We start from the raw sequence: 22,314 nt of genomic DNA, 5'->3' as shown, positions 1-22,314 counted from the left end.
ATTGTCTTTAGTGTTTATTTAATGTGTGTGTTTAGTACCATTAAGGATCTCGTAAGATTCCTTTAACTGTTATTTGTGGGGTGGGAGATGACAACCTTCACGTGGTCCACCCTGTTGTTAACTAATTGTCATCAAACAATATACCTATATATACTTGTTTGTATAGCTCTATGCACCAAACCAATGTTTTAATTATATTGGTCATGAAATTGTCTTTAGTGTTTATTTAATGTGTGTTTAGTACCATTAAGGATCTATTAAGATTCCTTTAACTGTTATTTGTGGAGTGGGAGATGACAACCTTCACGTGGTCCACCCTGTTGTTAACTAATTGTCATCAAACAATAGAGCTATATATACTTGTTTGTATAGCTCTATGCACCAAACCAAAGTTTTAATTATATTGGTCATGAAATTGTCTTTAGTGTTTATTTAATGTGTGTTTAGTACCATTAAGGATCTATTAAGATTCCTTTAACTGTTATTTGTGGGGTGGGAGATGACAACCTTCACGTGGTCCACCCTGTTGTTAACTAATTGTCATCAAACAATAGACCTATATATACTTGTTTGTATAGCTCTATGCACCAAACCAATGTTTTAATTATATTGATCATGAAATTGTCTTCAGTGTTTATTTAATGTGTGTTTAGTACCATCAAGGATCTATTAAGATTCCTTTAACCGTTATTTGTGGGGTGGGAGATGACAACCTTCACGTGGTCCACCCTGTTGTTAACTAATTGTCATCAAACAATGGAGCTATAATTTATATACTTGTTTGTATAGCTCTATGCACCAAACCAATGTTTTAATTATATTGGTCATGAAATTGTCTTTAGTGTTTATTTAATGTGTGTTTAGTACCTATAAGGATCTATTAAGATTTCTTTAACTGTTATTTGTGGGGTGGGAGATGACAACCTTTACGTGGTCCACCCTGTTGTTAACTAATTGTCATCAAACAATAGAGCTATATATACTTGTTTGTATAGCTCTATGCACCAAACCAATGTTTTAATTATATTGGTCATGACATTGTCTTTAGTGTTTATTTAATGTGTGTTTAGTACCATTAATGATCTATTAAGATTCCTTTAACTGTTATTTGTGGGGTGGGAGATGACAACCTTCACGTGGTCCACCCTGTTGTTAACTAATTGTCATCAAACAATAGAGCTATATATACTTGTTTGTATAGCTCTATGCACCAAACCAATGTTTTAATTATATTGGTCATGACATTGTCTTTAGTGTTTATTTAATGTGTGTTTAGTACCATTAAGGATCTATTAAGATTTCTTTAACTGTTGTTTGTGGGGTGGGAGATGACAACCTTCACGTGGTCCACCCTGTTGTTAACTAATTGTCATCAAACAATACAGCTTCATATACTTGTTTGTATAGCTCTTTGCACCAAACCAATGTTTTAATTACCAGGTCATGACATGGTCTTTAGTGCTATTTATATGGTGTTTAGGACCATTAAGGATCTATTAAGATTTCTTTAACATTTATTTGCGGGGTGGGAGATGACAACCTTCACGTGGTCCACCCTGTTGTTAACTATTTGTCATCCAACAATAGAGCTATATAAATACTTGTTTGTATAGCTCTATGCACCAAACAATTTTTTTAACTACAAGGTCATGACATTGTCTTTAGTGTTATTTATTGAGTACTCATTAAGGATGTATTAAGATTCCCTTTAACTGTTATTTGTGGGGTGGGAGATGACAACCTTCACGTGGTCCACCCTGCTGTTAACTAATTGTCATCGAACAATAGAGCTATATAAAACTTGTTTGTATAGATCTATTCACCAAACATATTTTTAGGTGTTCGGGCCAACAGCCCGGAACACCTCTTATTTTTGTTCGGTTTTTTTTTAGGTGTTCGGGCCAACAGCCCGGAACACCTCTTATTTTTGTTCGGTTTTTTTTTTTTATTGATACTTCTTCTTCTTCTTCTTCTTCTTCTTCTTCTTCTTCTTCTTCTGTACGTCCCTTGTCCCCCTACAAAAACATCTTTCCAAACATCGTATGAACTTGAAACTTCACACATAGTTAGATATTTATTAGGAGAAGAAACCGTGTGAGTTACGTCATGATGACGTCATCAATTCTTGAGTTATGAATATTCAAAGTTTATTAATTCAAAAAATCATAACTTTTGATCTACATGAGGGATTTTTACAATCGAAACATCATCGGAATCGTCATTGAAAACTCCGTAAACGCCTCACAGACATGACCCCATTTTGATGTTGTCTTCCGGCTCAAAAGAGAGGTTGAAAATTTCAAAATTCACGTCTAAAGAACAACGTAAATCCCCGTTGGTATGTGCATAAACATTGCACGTGTATTAGCGGTGCAGCAGAGCACGCTCCAGTGATAGTCCATTCTGCTTATTAGCGGCGATTGTCCGCTAAAAAAATCACACTTCCCAAGCACATATAAAGTTGAAACTTCACACATAGTTAGATATGTATAAGGAGAAGAAACCGTTTGAGTTATGTCACAATGACGTCATCAATTCTTGAGTTATGAATTTTCAAAGTTTATTATTTCAAAAAATCATAACTTTTGATCTACATGATGGGTTGTTACAATCGATACATCATCGGAAAGTTCGTTAAAAACTCCGTAAATGCCTCGCAGACGTGATCCCATTTTGAGCTCGTCTTCTGGTACAAAATCGAGTTTGAAAGTTCACAATTTCTTGTATAAAGAACTACGAAATTTCCCCATTGGTTGTGCGTAACACTTGTGGCGTACACGTGTAGTGTATTAGGCATAATTTATTTGGTGGCATGCTGCCAAGTTTGTTGTACTCTGTGCCATAGCGTGATATGCATAGAGCTATATAGCTATGCAGAACGCTGCGAAAACGATTTCATTTCAATCTTCAGCGTCAAATTGTTCAAATGTTACCCTTCTGATGGCTTAGTGGTCAATGTGGAATTGAAGACGAAGTTTCGCTGAGATGGCCACCTACTTCAGTGATTCATGGGACTTTTAATTATGTGAGAAAACAACAGTACAAAATGACGAACATTGGTCATGTTTTGGTTAAACACCGAGAAGAATAGAGACGTTACATCGATCGACCACTCCCCCCGGGTGAAGGGCGTTTTGGGCCCACGGAATTCACGTCAGTATTACGATATCTATTACTTCTTGAACTTAGCATAATCATCAATTGTTTTGATTATTTGTTAAAACAACTATCCAAGTTATTTTGAGTTAAATATTTTGAAGAAAAAAAATCTCTGAAATAACATAAGCCCTTTCAAACTTTCTCTAGTAGGAAAGGACGTTACGTAAACTAATCTATTTCTACCTCCATGCACAGACATGGATGTTACAATACAAAACATTCAAAGAAAACAGAATGGTTAAAGCATAAGGCCCAAGCAATTAGGAGTGGTCTTGCTAAAATAAACTGCCGGATTAAACAAAACTTTAGTACAAACAAATCAATAAAACAATCCAGATTTTCATCTTCTTCTTCTCTTCGTCCCTTGTCCTCGAACAAAAGCACACTTCCCAAACTCGCATGAACTTGAAACTTCGCACATAGTTAGATATGCATTAGGAGTGGAATAATGTGTTAGTTAGGTCATGATGACGTCATCCATTCTTGAGTAATAAAAATTCAAATTATTATTTCAAAAAATCATTATTTTTGATCCACGTTTTTTTTTTTTACTTTTTTTTTTTTTTTAAATATTATCAATAGAGCGCGAAAAAGCTTCATGAAGAATAGTCTTCGTTCAAGGCGGTTAAAACATAAATGCCCCTTACAGTCTTTTCTTCAGTCGTCAGTCAATATTTCCTAAGTTCATATTTCCTAAACTACATAAGCTATTTTGACAATCTGTACATCATATGAAAGGGCTTTACGTACTTGACAGAAATGGATATGTTGGTGAACTTTCGTTGACCTTTTGACCTGTTTAGACGGGAAGTGACTGTGAAATGATTTGAAAGGGCGTGGTTTATTGTCTTTTAGGTCGAAATAAACATCCTTTGATGCTTTACCATCACACCATACAAGTCTGGCAAAGGTCTGGTTTAAAACAAATATTACCGATGACGTCACCAAACATACACTTTTACTAGATGACGTAATCATGTGGTTTTGACAGTTTTTGTAATTTGAATCATTTATTACAAATCTTGAGAACAAAGCAAGGTGTAATATTTGTTTTTTAATCCAGGCTTTTACTCCCGGAAACCGAACACCTTGAGTTTGTTCACAAACTCTCAATCTCTAGTTTTTATTGATACTTCTTCTTCTTCTTCTTCTTCTTCTGTACGTCCCTTGTCCCCCTACAAAAACATCTTTCCAAACATCGTATGAACTTGAAACTTCACACATAGTTAGCGATTTATTAGGAGAAGAAACCGTGTGAGTTACGTCATGATGACGTCATCAATTCTTGAGTTATGAATATTCAAAGTTTATTAATTCAAAAAATCATAACTTTTGATCTACATGAGGGATTCTTACAATCGAAACATCATCGGAATCGTCATTGAAAACTCCGTAAACGCCCCACAGACATGACCCCATTTTGATGTTGTCTTCCGGCTCAAAAGAGAGGTTGAAAATTTCAAAATTCACGTCTAAAGAACAACGTAAATCCCCGATGGTATGTGCATAAACATTGCACGTAGCCATACACACAACGTGTAGTGTATTAGCGGTGCAGCAGAGCACGCTCCAGTGATCATCCATTCTGCTTTAGCGGCGATTGTCCGCTAAAAAAATCACACTTCCCAAGCACATATAAAGTTGAAACTTCACACATAGTTAGATATGTATAAGGAGAAGAAACCGTTTGAGTAATGTCACGATGACGTCATCAATTCTTGAGTTATGAATTTTCAAAGTTTATTATTTCAAAAAATCATAACTTTTGATCTACATGATGGGTTGTTACAATCGACACATCATCGGAAAGTTCGTTAAAAACTTCGTAAATGCCTCGCAGACGTGATCCCATTTTGAGCTCGTCTTCTGGTTCAAAATTGAGTTTGAAAGTTCACAATTTCTTGTATAAAGAACTACGAAATTTCCCCATTGATTGTGCGTAACACTTGTGGCGTGCACGTGTAGTGTACTAGGCATAAGTTATTTGGTGGCATGCTGCCAAGTTTGTTGTACTCTGTGCCATAGCGTGATATGCATAGAGCTATATAGCTATGCAGAACGCTGCGAAAACGATTTCATTTCAATCTTCAGCGTCAAATTGTTCAAATGTTACCCTTCTGATGGCTTAGTGGTCAATGTTTAATTGAAGACGAAGTTTCGCTGAGATGGCCACCTACTTCAGTGATTCATGGGACTTTTAATTATGTGAGAAAACAACAGTACAAAATGACGAACATTGGTCATGTTTTGGTTAAACACCGAGAAGAATAGAGACGTTACATCGATCGACCACTCCCCCCGGGTGAAGGGCGTTTTGGGCCCACGGAATTCACGTCAGTATTACGATATCTATTACTTCTTGAACTTAGCATAATCATCAATTGTTTTGATTATTTGTTAAAACAACTATCCAAGTTATTTTGAGTTAAATATTTTGAAGAAAAAAAAATCTCTGAAATAACATAAGCCCTTTCAAACTTTCTCTAGTAGGAAAGGACGTTACGTAAACTAATCTATTTCTACCTCCATGCACAGACATGGATGTTACAATACAAAACATTCAAAGAAAACAGAATGGTTAAAGCATAAGGCCCAAGCAATTAGGAGTGGTCTTGCTAAAATAAACTGCCGGATTAAACAAAACTTTAGTACAAACAAATCAATAAAACAATCCAGATTTTCATCTTCTTCTCTTCGTCCCTTGTCCTCGAACAAAAGCACACTTCCCAAACTCGTATGAACTTGAAACTTCGCACATAGTTAGATATGGATTAGGAGTGGAATAATGTGTTAGTTAGGTCATGATGACGTCATCCATTCTTGAGTAATAAAAATTCAAATTATTATTTCAAAAAATCATTATTTTTGATCCACGTTTTCTTTTTTTACTTCTTTTTTAAAATATTATCAATAGAGCGCGAAAAAGCTTCATGAAGAATAGTCTTCGTTCAAGGCGGTTAAAACATACATGCCCCTTACAGTCTTTTCTTCAGTCGTCAGTCAATATTTCCTAAGTTCATATTTCCTAAACTACATAAGCTATTTTGACAATCTGTACATCATATGAAAGGGCTTTACGTACTTGACAGAAATGGATATGTTGGTGAACTTTCGTTGACCTTTTGACCTGTTTAAACGGGAAGTGACTGTGAAATGATTTGAAAGGGCGTGGTTTATTGTCTTTTAGGTCGAAATAAACATCCTTTGATGCTTTACCATCACACCATACAAGTCTGGCAAAGGTCTGGTTTAAAACAAATATTACCGATGACGTCACCAAACATACACTTTTACTAGATGACGTAATCATGTGGTTTTGACAGTTTTTGTAATTTGAATCATTTATTACAAATCTTGAGAACAAAGCAAGGTGTAATATTTGTTTTTTAATCCAGGCTTTTACTCCCGGAAACCGAACACCTTGAGTTTGTTCACAAACTCTCAATCTCTAGTTTTACATATTTTTTTATTACAAGGTCGTGACACTGTCTTTAGTGTTTATTTATAGCGTGTTAATGACAGTGGACACTATTGGTAATTGTCAAAAACTAGTCTTCACAGTTGGTGTATCTCATCATAATGCATAAAATTTGAGCTCAATTGGTCAGCGAAATTGCGAGATATTAAGCAAGCTTGCAGAGTGTAGTCTAGATTTCGAGCCGTCCACGTAACTAAATCATACCGTGGCGGGCGCGCTTTGGCGATTCAACCGCGCGTAGTACACTATCCAGAATCAAGCACCATCGTCTTGGGCCAAGACTAATAACCGCAGGATGGAACCATCTATTTTCTACTCTTTGGAATAAATTAATTGCTCAAATTTAGGCGGAAAAGTTTCCGTATGGCGCCACCACTTTTTCATTCGAAATAAAATAATATAGTATCTAATTTACCTGATTGACATATCCCTTTTTGTAAAAATGAGTGAAAAAGTGGTGGCGCCATACGGAAAGTTATCCCCGAATTCCAAGGAGCTTACTTCGAACACTTCACGGAAGCACCGGGACGGACGACATGACCGGGGCGGAGACACGATCATGACGGGGAGAGATGAGCCAAAAACACGGTATGCATTCAGCCACGCGCAGGGCCCCGGGGAGGCCGAGATCACAGCAGTTAAAACTAGTATAAGTACAGTCGTACGACTCGTATCGTGTGAGTGTTTCAGCAAGGGCAAGTTGCGTACATTCAAGCAGACTTTCTTCCAAAGATCATGGTCCATGAAATTTTAGAGTGTGTCATATTTTGTCTTATGAGCGATATGTCAAGAAGGAGGTTTCAACTTCAATCTAGAAAGAAATCTTCAAGTAGGCCTACTTATCCTACAGTTATTTTTTCCAATGAGCGATATGTCAAGATACAAGTATTTAAGCATGGAGTAAGCAAGAAATCTTCAATGTGTTGTTTTTGTCTTATGAGCGATTGTTTCAAGAAAGAAATGTTCAAGCAAGAAATTTTCAAATACAGGTATGTTGTCTATTGGGAGATTTGGCTTTGTCAAGATACCCAGGTGTTTAAGCAAGAAATCTTCATTGTTCAAATTGAATTGTGTTTTGTTGTCTTGCCCAAGCAAATGAAATGTAGTGAGCGACTTAAGAAACCAAGGTGAAAGTGTTCAACTAATTAGAAGTTCAATGTGCTAGGCCTGTATGTTAATTTTTTGTTTTTACCCACGCACCGATGTGTGTAAGCTCTGTATACTGAGTTTGTCAGTACTTTTTCCCGAGCCCCATGACAAAATATCAAAGGCATATTATTATTACTATTAACAGTATTTTTGACCACAAATCTGAAAAATTTTCCAAACTGACAGAAATTATTATTTTTTTTACCAAAAACTCAAACGTACAAAATTCTCAATAGATCTCATACGTTCTGTCATAACACGCAGGTCTTTTTGGCTTACAACTTCCTCTTATCAGCGAGTCAACCTTTAAGAGATGAGCACTCTCTCTGTTTCATTGGAAACATTTTCAATGTTGGAGAATTTCGTCAGGGAACTCTCAATAGCAGGCATTCTCGGCATTTTGTGGTAAAGGAGATTTTCGGTAAAATGTTTGTTCACCCTTTCACTCATCAAAACTGTTTCACAACAATAACATTTAGATGACTCGGGACAATGTGGGAACTGAAATGTGAAATTATATTGGCCAAGAAGTATTGTGTACTAGATACAAGGTTGAAATACTAGCCCCGTAAACTTAAGACTGTTACACTTGCAATTTAATTGTACCAACATTTAAGACAATCTGTATTAAATACACTGGACACTATAGGTAATTGTCAAAGACCAGTCTTCTCACTTGGTGTATCCAATTCTTCCTCCATGGTGTATTTCAACATATGCACAAAATAACAAACCTGTAAAAATTTGAACTCAATTGGTCATCGAAATTGCCATATAATGAAAGAAAAAACACCCTTGTCACACGAAGTTGTGTGCTTTCATGTGCTTGATTTTGAGACCTCAAATTCTAAAGCTGATGTCTCGAAATCAAATTCGTGGAAAATAACTTCTTTCTCGAAAACCACTTAACTTCACATGAAGCCGTTTCTCACAATGATTTATTATATCAACCTCTCCCCATTACTTGTTACCAAGTAAGTTTTTATGCTAATCATTATTTTGAGTAATTACCAATAGTGTCCACCACCTTTAACGAAATCTTACACATTCAACTCACTTTTTAGATGTCGTACCTACTTCCTGATTGCATTATTTAAATGTACAGGGAATAATTCATCCTTTAAAAAACCTTTGGTGGGGAATTTGATCTTTCATACATAAATCATTGGTTTTTAAATAGGGGAATCACTGTGTGGTGAAGCGGTTTTCAACTGGTGGTTTAATCCCAACAAGGCCTGGCTCTTGATAATTTTACCAAGAGGAAGTCAAGGTAAATTATCAAGAACCAGGCCTCGGCGGGTTTAAACCACTAGGTGAAAACCGATTCAACACACTTTGATTCCCATTCATGAATACTGTTTCGGTCAAAAACATGAACAATTCTTTGTAAAAAAGTAAAATAAATGTAAATTGTTTAATTGTTCAATGATTTCCTTCAACACAACACCCCTCCAGCTATGAAATGGTAAAGCTCTTCGCCGCCCTCGGGTAAGCAACTCCTTATAAGGGAATGCTGTGCGCGTTGCGTGTATTGTGTAATGTGGCATAACTGTTTCAGCTGTTGCTCTCGACTAATAGGCATGACAAAACTGTCTTATAAGAACAGGTGCAAGCTCGCGTGTCTCGCCCATGTTTCAACACTTTTTACTGGTCATAAACAAAGGTTTATACACACCCACGTGACGCGCTCTCCACCAATAGGAATAGCGAAACTGCCTGAGGTATTTATGAATAATGCTTGGTTGACTTAGAAAGGTTGGAATTTATTCCAAACTGTTTTAATAACACTGTGTTAGGTCATTTTCCCTCCAAATTGCAGCTAAAAGCTGAACAAGACAGTTGCAGCCTCTACACCCTACGCCTCTTCTTCCCGCCCTGAAATCTTACCTGCACCATTCTTCTTGTACTACTTGCTGTTCTCCACAGTCCAAGAGTGGCTGCGCCTCAGATGATGCATGCACACCCTATAGGCCTAAGGTAATCCATGTTTACTGTTTGCTTGCTCTGCTAGTATCCTTGATTATATGGGCACATGTAATAACTCTCTCTCCCCATAAAAAGCACAAGTCTTTGCAAACACTTTCAACAATGTCAACCAATGGGACAACACCTGGTTGATTTTGTCTTTCAACATTTAACTGGACCTAATGGAGAGGGAGTTTCATTGAGAACGATTTACTCAGTCCGCACTAATGAAATGTTTTCAGTATTTTGTTCTGTATGCCTATGATATGAAACCATAAAATCACTGAAAATTGTTTGACCCCCAAATCTGAATACTTGACCCATGCAGGCGCCACAGATTTTTGGGGATTTTGACCAAAACACCCAAACTCAAAAAATCTTCAATTAATCTCAAACTTTTGCTGATGTACTAAATCTGCACCGATGAATTGTCTTCAGTAGTCTGTTCTGTATCATTTGGTAGCATACAATTGTTCACCCCAAATCTGAAAATTCGACCCGTGCCAGCATCACAGTTTTTTGGGGAACTTTGTCCATACCCGGGTATGGTCGACTTTTTTTCATTTCAGACCAAAAATCCAAACTCACAAAATTCTCTTGAAGTCTAATAATTTTGGTTGTTTACCCAGTCTCTAAAATCATCGGAAATTGTGTGATCCCAAAATGAAAATTGTGTCCATACCCGGGTATGGTCGACTTTTTTCATTTCGGACCAAAAGTCCAAACTCACAAAATTCTCTTGAAATCTAAGTATTTTGGTTGTTTAGCCAGTCTCAACTGATAAAATGTCTTCAGTAGTCCGTTCTGTATCATTTGGAACCATAAAATCATCGGAAATTTTTGGACTCCAAATCTGAAAATTTTGTCCACACCCAGGTATGGTCGACTTTTGTCATTTCGGACCAAAAATCCAAACTCACAAAATTCTCTATAAATCTAATAATTTTGTTTTTTTACCCAGTCTCAACTGATAAAATGTCTGCAGTATTCCGTTCTGTACCATTTTGAACCATACAATCATCGGAAATTGTTTGACCCCAAAACGAAAATTTTGTCCATACCCAGGTGTGGTCGACTTTTTTCATTTCGGACCAAAAATCCAAACTCACAAAATTCTCTTGAAATCTAATAATTTGGGTGATTTAGCCAGTCTCAACTGATAAAATGTCTTCAGTAGTCCGTTCTGTATCATTGGGAACCATAAAATCATCAGAAATTTTTGGACTCCAAATCTAAAAATTTTGTCCATACCCGGGTATGGTCGACTTTTTTCATTTCGGACCAAAAATCCAAACTCACAAATTTCTTTATAAATTTACTAATTGTGGTTGTTTAGCCAGTTTCAACTGATAAAATGTCTTCAGTAGTCCGTTCTGTATCATTGGGAACCATAAAATCATCGGAAATTGTTTGGCCAAAACGAAAATTTTGTCCATACCCGGGTATGGTCGACTTTTTTCATTTCGGACCAAAAATCCAAACTCACAAAATTCTCTTGAAGTCTAATAATTTTGGTTGTTTAGTCAGTCTCAACTGATAAAATGTGTTCAGTAGTCCATTCTGTATCATTTAGAACCATAAGATCATCGGAATTGTTTGACCCCAAATCTGAAAATTTTGTCCATACCCGGGTATGGTCGACTTTTTTCATTTGGGACCAAAAATCTAAACTCACAAATTTCTCTATAAATCTAATAATTTTGGTTTGTTACCCAGACTCCACTTGTAAAATGTCTGCAGTAGTCCGTTCTGTACCATTTTGAACCATACAGTCATCGGAAATTGTTTGACCCCCAAACGAAAATTTTGTCCATACCCAGGTGTGGTCGACTTTTTTCATTTCGGACCAAAAATCCAAACTCACAAAATTCTCTTGAAATCTAATAAGTTTGGTGATTTAGCCAGTCTCAACTGATAAAATGTCTGCAGTAGTCCGTTCTGTACCATTTTGAACCATACAATCATCGGAAATTGTTTGACCCCAAAACGAAAATTTTGTCCATACCCAGGTATGGTCGATTTGTTTTTTATTTTGGACCAAAAATCCAAACTTACAAATTTCTCTAAAAATCTAATAATTTTGGTTTGTTACCCAGACTCCACTTGTAAAATGTCTTCAGTAGTGTGGCTGTATCATTTGAAACCATAAAATTCTCGAATTTTTTTAAAACCTAAGTCTGAAAATGTTGACAATACCGGCATGGTTCGATTTTTTCATTTCGGACCGGAATTAAACGCCCTCGTTCGCCATTATTTTAAAAGCATAAGTGCACATTGCATTTGCAGTTGTGTCTGACCCGTTTAAAACCGTCCATGTAGTAAATTAAAACGCCTTTGGTCAACGGAGCACGTTCACCGTTATTTTACAAGCATAAGTGCATGTCAAGAATAACATGGGAAATGTTCGGCTGTCGGATATTCGCTGCAATCATAAAACACGTGAATATTCATGCTGCATAGGTTCAGTGAGCTCGCTTACAGGTGCACGTACATGTACAGTCATGTACCCCTTCGCATAGAGCCCGACAGTTTGCATATGCAAAAGTGTCCAGAGCATAAAGTTTTGTATGGCGGACACAATCGCATCTGCTACCGGCATGGGCAAATTTTCAGATTTGTGATCAAACAATTTTTGGTGATTTTATGGTTTCAAATGATACAGAGTGCACTACTAAAAGACATTTCATCAGTGCTGACTAATAGTAAATCAACCAGAGTTTGAAATATAATGAGAATATTGTGAAATTGAGTTTTTAGTCAAAAATCTGAAAAATGTGCCAAGCCTGTGTCGCATGCAATTATGTCCTTTATGCAATATCCAGAGGGTTTTGCATATGCAATCTTGTCCGCCCGGACGCTGCTGCATTATGCAATTGTGTCTGCCCTGACACATTTGCATATGCAGGTGTGTCCACCCCGTTTTAAACCTTCCATGCAGTAAGCTTAAATGCCCTTGGTCAACGGAACACGTTCGCCATTATTTTACAAGCATAAGTGCATGCTGTCATGAATGACATGGGAAATGTTGGATATTCGCTGCAATCATAAAATACGTGAATATTCATAATACGTAGGTTCAGTGCATGCAAGCTCGCTTATGGGCGCACATACATGTACAGTCATGTACATGTCCGCTGGACGTTTTTGCGTAGCTAGCCCTGGAAAGTTTGCATATGCACTATGTGTACTCTATCATTTGAAACCGTAAAATCACCGAAAATTGCTTGATCTCAAAACTGAAAATTTGCCCTTGATAGCAGATGCAATTGTGTCCGCCATGCAAAACTTTCCGCTCCAGACAATTTTGCATATGCAAACCGGGGCTATGCAAAAAACCTGTAAGCGAGCACGTGCATGTACTGAACTTACGTATGCAGCATGAATATTCACGTATTTTATGATTGCACCGAATACCAACAGCCGAACATTTCCCATTTCATTCATGACACACACTTTTGCTTGTAAAAAAATGCCAAACGTGTTCCGTCGACCAAGGGCGTTTAATTTACTGCATGGATGGTTTTGCACTGGGCGGGCACAACTGCACATGCAAATGTGTCCGCAAATGTGTCCGGACAGACACAATTGCATTATGCAGCAGTGTCCGAGCGGACACAATTGCATTGTGCAGCAGCGTCCGGGCGGACACAATTGCTTATGCAAAAGTGTCTGGCGAACATTATCGCATAATCGCATATGCGATAATGTCTGCTGGATAATATTGCATAGAGGACACAATTGCATGCGACACCGGCTCGGCACATTTTTCAGATTTTTGACTAGAAACTCAACTTCAAAAAGTTCTCGTTCGGCAAATTTTTCAGATTTAGGGTGAAAAATGTTCACATGATTTTATGGTTCCCAATGATACAGAACGGACTACTGAAGACATTTTATCAGTTGAGACTGACTAAACAACCAAAATTGTTAGACTTCAAGAGAATTTTGTGAGTTTGGATTTTAGGTCCGAAATGAAAAAATCGAACCATGCCGGTACGGTCAAAATTTTCAGATTTAGGGTGAAATTTTTTCGATAATTTTATGGTTCCAAATGATACAGCACGGACAACTGAAGACATTTTATCAGTTGAGACTGGCTAAACAACCAAAATTATTAGACTTCAAGAGAATTTTGTGAGTTTGGATTTTAGGTCCGAAATGAAAAAAATCGAACCATGCCGGTATGGTCAAAATTTTCAGATTTAGGGTGAAATTTTTTCCGATGATTTTATGGTTCCAAATGATTCAGCACGGACTACTGAAGATATTTTACATGTGGAGTCTGGGTATAAAACCAAAACTTTTAGATTTAAATAGAATTTTGTGAGTTTGGATTTTTGGTCCGAAATAAAAAATAATAGAACTATGTCGGTATGGTCAAAATTTTTCAGACTTGGGGTCAACAAATTTCCAATGATTTTATGGTTCCAAATAATAATACAGAACGGGCTACTGAAGACATTTTATCAGTTGAGACTGGCTAAACAACCAAAATGTGTAGATTCAAAGAAAATTTTGTGAGTTTGGATTGTAATGGAGAGCTGTTGTTAGTATACCATTGTGAGAAACGGAGCTCTGAATTAAGTAACGTGTAGTTTTCGAGAAAGAAGTAATTTTCCACGAAATTAATTGTGATACCTCGAGGTTTAGAACTTTAGGTCTCGAAATCAACCATAAACGCACACAACTTCATAGGACAAGGGTGTTTTTTCTTTCATTAATTTCATTTTCTTTTCACAACTTCGATGACCAATTGAGGTCAAATTTTCACAAGTTTGTAATTATTTTATGCATAATGTTGAGATACACCAGCTGTGAAGACTCGTCTTTGACAGTTACCAATAGTGTCCAGTGTCTTTAAGTTTACTGTCTTTACAAGTGAAAAACATCAAATCATTTCAATTAAATTAAATTAAATTAAAACAATTCTCTCCAAATATTTTGTGAAATTCTTTCGCGGCGTCGTATATTTATTCACGACAAGTCGCGAATATTTTCGCGACGTCGTATATTTACTCACGACAAGTCGCGAATATTTTCGCGACTAGTCGCGAATATTTTTTACGACGTCGTGAATAATTCTGCGACTAGTCGTGACTAAATCGCGACTAGTCGTAAATATTGTTTTCAGTAACTTGAGTGTGTATTACACGGCGCGCGTAGAGAGCCAAGCTATGACGATTGTAGCCACTCGGCTATGTGTATGGGGCCCATGTTTTATCCAGTAGAATTGTTATCGAAGTTCGAAAAAACAGAGTCTGATTTTCATCAATATTTCGGGGGTTTTCAAGGTTGAATTACTCCCAACCCAAATAATTCTGAATGCTAAAGGATTATTACTCTAAACGTTACTCTAACCCTAACTCACTTACAACACTTACAAGCACCGACTGACACTTGCGGATACCTACCGTGAAACCCCATACCAGACATTGAATGCAAAATCACCAACCAGTTTTTGTTTTTTTATTCAGTCCCTAAGCCATCAGAAAATCAAAAACCCACATACTGCATCTTAGCCCTCTGCATCATCCTGCCCTCGGATCTTTGGTCAACCCATGATGATTGTTTGTTTTCTCTTCATTTTCGATCTTTGTGCCTAGTGTTTGTTTTTGATGACATGATGGGTGCCGAGTGAGCTATTCAGATGCAGCATTGACATCCGGCATGAGGAGTGGATGGAAGAAGTTCAGGGAGCTGGCCCCATTTTTTAAATAAAAGGGGCCGTCCCTGAAGATGAAGGGCTAGGTATACACCACCTTCAACTGCTACCCAAGTATGTTCAATGATTAAAACCATCTTAAACACTTGTAAGAACTAATGGCTACTCTAATGGCATGCTTGTAGTAGGCCTGTAGGGATTGAGAGGTCTTTAAAACATCTGCCACACTGATGAGGCTACAGAGATGATTTTGTCATACATCAATTTCTGCAAAGCCATGATCATCCCAAAAAAGGTGTACACTTCTAACACTTGCCCCAGTTTTTCACTGCCTGTATCAATGGTCTTTGGATATTGGTCTGAAGGTATTTGTATCTTATATGGTCAACTCTGATATCCAAAATGCCCAAACAAGTTGCTATGAACAATTATTGACCATGGCCCTTTGTTATTGCTATGAAGTGTTTTGAGCAGATTATTAAATGTATGTATTTGTCACAAACCACAGATCGATCCATCAGTTTGCTTATAGAGCAAAACAAGGTGTAGGAGATGCTGTCTTTACTTTACTACACAAAAAATGCTCATCTTGAAACAATACAGCGACTTACGCTAGAGTTTCTTTTTGGATCTGTCATCCACAATTAATATAGGCTAAATTGTTGATGGATCAAATGCATAGCGTGGATGTAAACCCTATTAGTTGTGGATTTATAACAATAACAATAATAACAAAACATTCCCCAAATCGCTTAACAGCTAAATATAAAAGCTATAAGAAAACAAAACTGAAAGTAAATTTCTGAATTAAAACCCACAATAAAATTATATAAAATAGGCAAGTCCAGGTGTTACCTTAGTTAAACCATTAAAAAAAATACAAACTACAAAAGGATTCCAAATATTCTGTAAAACTATAGTAGTTAAAAATTTAAAAGTTAAAAGCGAAAAAGATTAGGGATTTGTTTAACTGTTCGATAGAAGAGCGTTTGTCGCAGTAATGTTTACATTTTTGGGGTGTAACAAAGAAAAATTTACAAACCAATGACCTGTGCAGTACAGTGGTTTGTCTCATACCATCATAAAAATCATTATCAAATCTGCTAGTTTGAGATCAATCTGCCATCTGGGTCAAGATAAAATTGTGAAAAACCAATGACACACTCTGCATGATATCGACTACCAACCAAAACTTCATAAAATGCTCACTTTGCGGAAATTGTTTTTTATTTTAAATTTACTCATCAATATGACGCTTCAGACAGGAGCACTCTGTATAGCATAACTTGCAAGTTCCTTAAATGCAATAAGTCTCATTCGACTCTCATGATAATTTTGTTTATGTTTTCTGCCATTGCATCAATGCCACAATGCCACTGATTACCTAATGTACCATTTTGTGGGTAAAACTCCATGTCAATATCAGTTACGGTAGCCTTGTTCTTTTTTGTCTTGCCTAAAAAAGACGCACGATACTGCACAATCTTTGAGGTATCCATGGTACCACATTGATTCCCAAAATTGCAACAAAGATTTTTCATCATGTACTCTTTATTTTACTTATCAAGAAAGAAAACCTGAAGGGAAACTGACTTGGTAGATCTTAAACAACTTAGGTTTGAACAAGGAAAAGTTTACTGGAGCGGCCCGCTTCAGTACATTTTTCTTTGTTCAAGCCCCATTGCTTTATTTTACTTACAGGAATCGTGGACAGTTAAACAATCAAAGATGTGCGAGAAGATTTGCGAAAAGATGGGCAGGGAGGCAGCCCAGCAAGGCCTAGTGCACAGGATGTTCAAGTGCCTTCTGATGCCAAGAAGCTTTTCTGTAGTGAAACCCTTTCAATCATCACGCAAGACACACATGGCAATGTACACTCAAGTTTTTTTTCTCTTCTAGATTTAATTAAGTTGAACAGTTTTCATTAAAATGACCTAGTTGTGGCACATTGAAGCCAACTTTGTGCGGCTGCCTTCTACACAAGTTTGGCAAGTCATTGGTGTCTTTAGATATGCATGAATTTAATCAGCATTATGGAAAAAGCTTATTGCCTTCATGGAAGAAGTCGTTCCCAGTGGTGTATATTTTCACTGTGCAACTATTTCCCAGAATACCTAATTCTTGATCTTAACCCCTGGAACTTTGAGTTTGAAACATCCTATAATGGATAGCTGGCGTGCTAGGCTTAAATTTTTTAGCAGCATTGATTTCAGTCCTTTTTGCTTTCCATTGTTGACAACTTGAAGCCGCAATGTAAGCTGCCTCAATGTTTTGTGCAAGGGGAACGTCAATACCAAAACCTCATGTATTATGTGCCCATTTGTACTCTTGGATGTAGAGAAGAAGTGTATGTAACAGTGCATGTCATCTCACAGTCTTTGATTTCACACGTAGTGCATAATGAGAAAGGTATTAAAGCCAATCTGAATTTCATAACATATTTCTATCGATGTTGAAACTGGTTTGTGTAATTTTCTAAATTCTGAATGTTGGTGTTTTCTTTGCAGGTCTACAAGAGACATGACCTGAAAAGCTCATAGTTGAATGAGAAGATGGAAAACCTCTTCAAATGTTTAGGTTCTGCTCAGATTTTGTTTGGCGATGAGGGATGTTCAGGTAATACTGATTTGAATTATCATGACAACAATGACCAATGGTCCATGTATAAAAAAATACATTTATAACAGGACTGAAGAATGATCCATATCGATATATAGTCGATATAAATTGTGTTTTTTCCTTCTTTTTTAGAGAACAATATATTTTACTCCACAAATAATACGAACAACAGTTACATATTATAGATAGCCTTTGATTTGGACCCTTTGCGTTTTGTATGTGTAAATGTAGACTGAGGTAGCTTCAAGATGATATACAAGTAGGGGGTATGAGAAATCAATGGCACATGTGCAATTACCAAACCACATAATAAATGAAAATCTTTTTGAAAAACAGAGGGGTTTGATCTTAATAGAACAAAAGCCACACTCCTGTCAGCAAAAAAAAGAATAATAAAAAATTCCACCCTTCTACATGGAAGAGCGTATTAACAGTTCATACTGTTGTAAATCTGTTCTGGTGGCTGTTATCCTTGCTCATCACAGACATTTTTTAAAAATCCAGGTCAGTTAAGTTGATGTTCAAATATTTTATTTGCAGATATGGTTAAACAGAGTGAGATATATCTTCAAGTTTGATGGGAAATCAAGCATCATCATTATTTGTGTCATGGTCGGTTCTGCACTTAAGCTTGCAAGAAGAAGATTGGAATCAGGTCAGTGCATTGTATCAATGAGAATGGGTCATTTTTGTTGTTTATGCATAATTTACATGATGTTGTTAAATGGACAATGCAATCGCCACAGAAAACATAATATCAAAGATATCATGAGAGGCGTTATTTGGAGATGATGGAATCTCCTTTTGTGTGTATGTTGGTGAAGATAGAGACTATACATTCGTCAGAACCCCTGAAGAATGTGCCTATGAATATCATGAGAGGCGTTGTTTGCCAATATTAGTTATGGTAGCCTTGTTCTTTTTGTCTTGCCTTAAAAGGCGCACAATATGGCACAATCTTTAGGGAATCCATGTACCACATTGATTCCCAAAATTGCAACAAAGATTTTTCATCATGTACTCCTTACTTTACTTATCAAGTAGGAAAACCTGAAGGGAAACTGACTTATGGTAGATCTTAAACAACTTAGGTTTGAACAAGGAAATGTTTACTAGAGCGGCCGACCTCAGAACAATTTTCTCTGTTCAAACCCCATTGCTTTACTTTACTTGCAGCAATCATTGAGAATGAGACATTTATAAGATGTGCGAGAAGATTTGCGACAAGATGTGCAGGGAGGCAGCCCAGCAGGCCTGATGGAAACACTGTTGAAGAGATTCGAGCCCTTAAAGAACCTTTTGATGCCAAGAAGCTTTTTTGTAGACACACAAGTTGCAGTCCTTCGAAAATTTAGGTAAACACAATTTAAGTTTTCTTTTACGTTCCAGGTTGTGTATGATTTTACTGTCTTTGTTTTTTAGAGAACTAAGGCCTTGTGTACTATCAAATTTTGCCTAAAATGTTTGAAAGGGTAAACTGTAAAACTTTGCTCTTAAAAATTACAGTAATTTACTGTCAGCTGAGTTGCCAGTAAGTAACTGTGATTTTTACCGGCATTAGGGGCGAATTCAAAATTAAACAATCGGTAACTCGGGGTAAATCTTCATTTTCCCCCGGGGTATTACGAGGCAAAAGGAAGTCGGACCATAATGAGCTAATTATCTACAGGTCAATGAACATCGCTCTTGGGGCCACAGAGAGCCCAGTTTACTTCTCTGATATCGCTGCCGGCAGCCCTTTGGTTTGGCAGAGGCTCATTTAATTCGTAATTGATACTGTTCAACAATAGATAAGTGGAGTTTGTGGTCCATTGGTTTCTTTAGAACCGATGAGTACCTGAATGGATCAGCAGACCATTTATTGGAGCAGCCAGGCAGCTGTCACTAATCCGATCATCCCTTGCTAAAGTAATCCCACACAAAAATCTTGCCTTTTGTTAAATTGCTCTTTGTATCCGCGGTCACCCAACCATGCCCAAGTTGACCCAGCATGTGCAGATGGATATTCATGACTCTATTGTTCGTATGCAAGGCTGTAAATACCCTGTATTACCTCGGGTGATTCTTAAAAAGCCCCCGAGTTACCGCTTGTTTAATTTTGAAATTGTCCCTTACTGTAAATAAAATTTAAAACAAATAAGTAAAAACAGAGTTTGGAGTTTTAACACATTTCTATTATAGCACAACTAGCCAACTTGACGTAAAGTGATTTGTGTGTAAACGGATTTTGTACAGTATGCAGTTCATTTAATTAGGCATATTGAAGAATATTGATGTAAACACAATGCTTACTGCATGGATGTTTTGTTCAAGCTAAATCACCCAGCAGGTGAACTATTTTACAAAGATGTAACAGAAATGAGACAAACTCAGCTTCTTTGTGTTACCTGTGATCATCACTTGTCTAATCCATACAACGAAATTAGTAAAGGATCTTTTTCAAGTACAAAAGATTTTGAAATTTTGAAAAGCTTTGTGTGTTGGGCGCAAAAGCTAATGTACGCCAAATTGAATTATGTGGAACACAATTGGCATAGCTATTATTAACAGCGCGTATTACACACCGACCGACGCGCAAAAAACGCAAATGAAACAGTGTCACACTGTCTATACCTGGTAAATTAAGTTGCTTTAAACATAAGGGCATTTATGAACGGGAATAAAAGAGTAGTGACTCCATATCTAAAGCGGACGTTTAAATCCTTGCAGGGTCGTTACGGTGCGATAAAGGCCCTCGCCTTCCGCTCAAGCCTTTATCACATGGCCACAACCCTGCCATTTTTAAACGTCCGTTTAAGAACTCGTCGCCTACTCTTTGATTCCCTTATTAATTTCATTGTGTATTCCAAATGTAGGGCAACAGATCTACGAATCATTGTATGTATTTGTTTTTCTTGTCCCAGTGCTAACTAAATTAACCATAATAATAATGTGGCCTTTGTGTACTTATCAAATTTGTACAAAGCTATTGGGTTAGTTACTAAAATTTGTACTTACCAAGGTTTGCCTGAAATTGTGTATTAGGTCTTGTGTACTGATAAGATTTTGCATTAAATTTGCCAGAAATTGTGTACAAGGCTATTGTACCTCAGCCTCCTTTACTAAAATTTAAACTTTGCCGAAAATGTTTGTACAGTGCTTTATACAGCCTTGTGTACTTATAAAACTTTGCCTGAAAAAGTGTTCAAATGTGCTACTTGTATAGCATTTGCTACAAAATGTGTAAAAGGCTTGTGTGTTTGGAAATGTGTTTAAAGCCATTATACACTTTCCGTACAGAAAAAACACTTTGCTTGAAAATGTAAGAGCTAGTACTTACTAGACTGGTGCATATGTCTTGTGTAGTTGTCAAATGTTGCTTGAAAATGTTTACAAGGCCTCGTGTACTTTTTCTCCTAAAATTATCAAATTTTGCCTGAAACTGTATCTCAGGCCTATATAATAATAATAATATAGCCTTGTACAGTTGCCATATTTTGCCTGAACGTTATCAAACCTTGCCTGAATCTGACAAGGCTTAGGAAATGTGTGTTATCAAGTTTGGTTGACAATGTTTGTGTTGAAAACTATAGCCTTGTGTACAAATTCTGAACTATCACATTTTGCCTGAAAAGATGTACAGGCCTTGCGTACTTACAAAAGTGTTGTTCTTAAACTAAAACTGTTGAACTATTGTGTACAAGACTGTAGCCTTGTGTAATAATTAAATTTTGCCTGAAATTATCAAATTTTGCCTGAAATTATCAAATTTTGCCTGAAAATAAGTACAAGACTATACGGTACACAAGGCTTGTGTACTTCCCTGTAGCATGTCAGTTACAATCTTGTCTGACTTAGAATAACTTTTACTCATTGATGCAGTCTGCTTACCGCAAATTCCATAGTACCGAAACTGCTCTGTTGAAAATTCAAAACGATTTGTTAATGGCTATGAATAGAAAACATGTTACCCTGTTGGTTTTGTTACATTTAAGTGCTGCATTTGATACACTGGATCATGGTATTTTACTGAGTACACTTAAGTCTCGCTTTGGAATTGATGGTACAGCCCTTAACTGGTTTCGCTCATACCTTGATGGCAGATCACAAAGGGTTTCGATTAATGGTAAACTGTCTCATAATTATAATTATTTGCATGTAATGGTTTGTATCTAAATGACAATAAAACTGAATTCTTGATCATAGGTACCCGTCAGCAACTATCGAAGGTTACACTGGATGGTATTCAGGTTGGGCAGTCAATTGTGTCACCTGTTTCCCTTGCCCGAAGTCTAGGTGCATG

At 36.9% G+C, this 22,314-nt stretch overlaps 1 long non-coding RNA gene across 3 annotated transcripts; it reads left to right on the top strand.

Annotated features, from left to right (window-relative positions):
* Positions 1-6,906: 6,906 nt before the first annotated feature.
* On the top strand, positions 6,907-21,783 carry LOC139935070 (uncharacterized). 3 transcript variants are annotated; one of them, XR_011785754.1, is made up of 8 exons: positions 6,907-7,626; positions 8,051-8,191; positions 9,583-9,763; positions 15,355-15,527; positions 17,115-17,284; positions 17,921-18,029; positions 18,573-18,687; positions 19,209-21,783. It is a non-coding gene; the product is annotated as an uncharacterized lncRNA (long non-coding RNA). The 3 variants fall into 3 exon arrangements; XR_011785752.1 differs by having other exon boundaries at positions 6,909-7,626; positions 8,051-8,207; positions 9,606-9,763; positions 19,209-21,782; XR_011785753.1 differs by having other exon boundaries at positions 6,910-7,626; positions 9,606-9,763; positions 19,209-21,782.
* The last annotated feature ends 531 nt before the right edge of the window (positions 21,784-22,314 follow it).

This window comes from Asterias amurensis, chromosome 3 (assembly GCF_032118995.1).
Source record: "Asterias amurensis chromosome 3, ASM3211899v1".
Taxonomy (NCBI): Eukaryota; Metazoa; Echinodermata; class Asteroidea; order Forcipulatida; family Asteriidae; genus Asterias; species Asterias amurensis.
The sequence above is the reverse complement of the archived record's forward strand: the minus strand, read 5'-3'. Positions and strand labels throughout refer to the sequence as shown.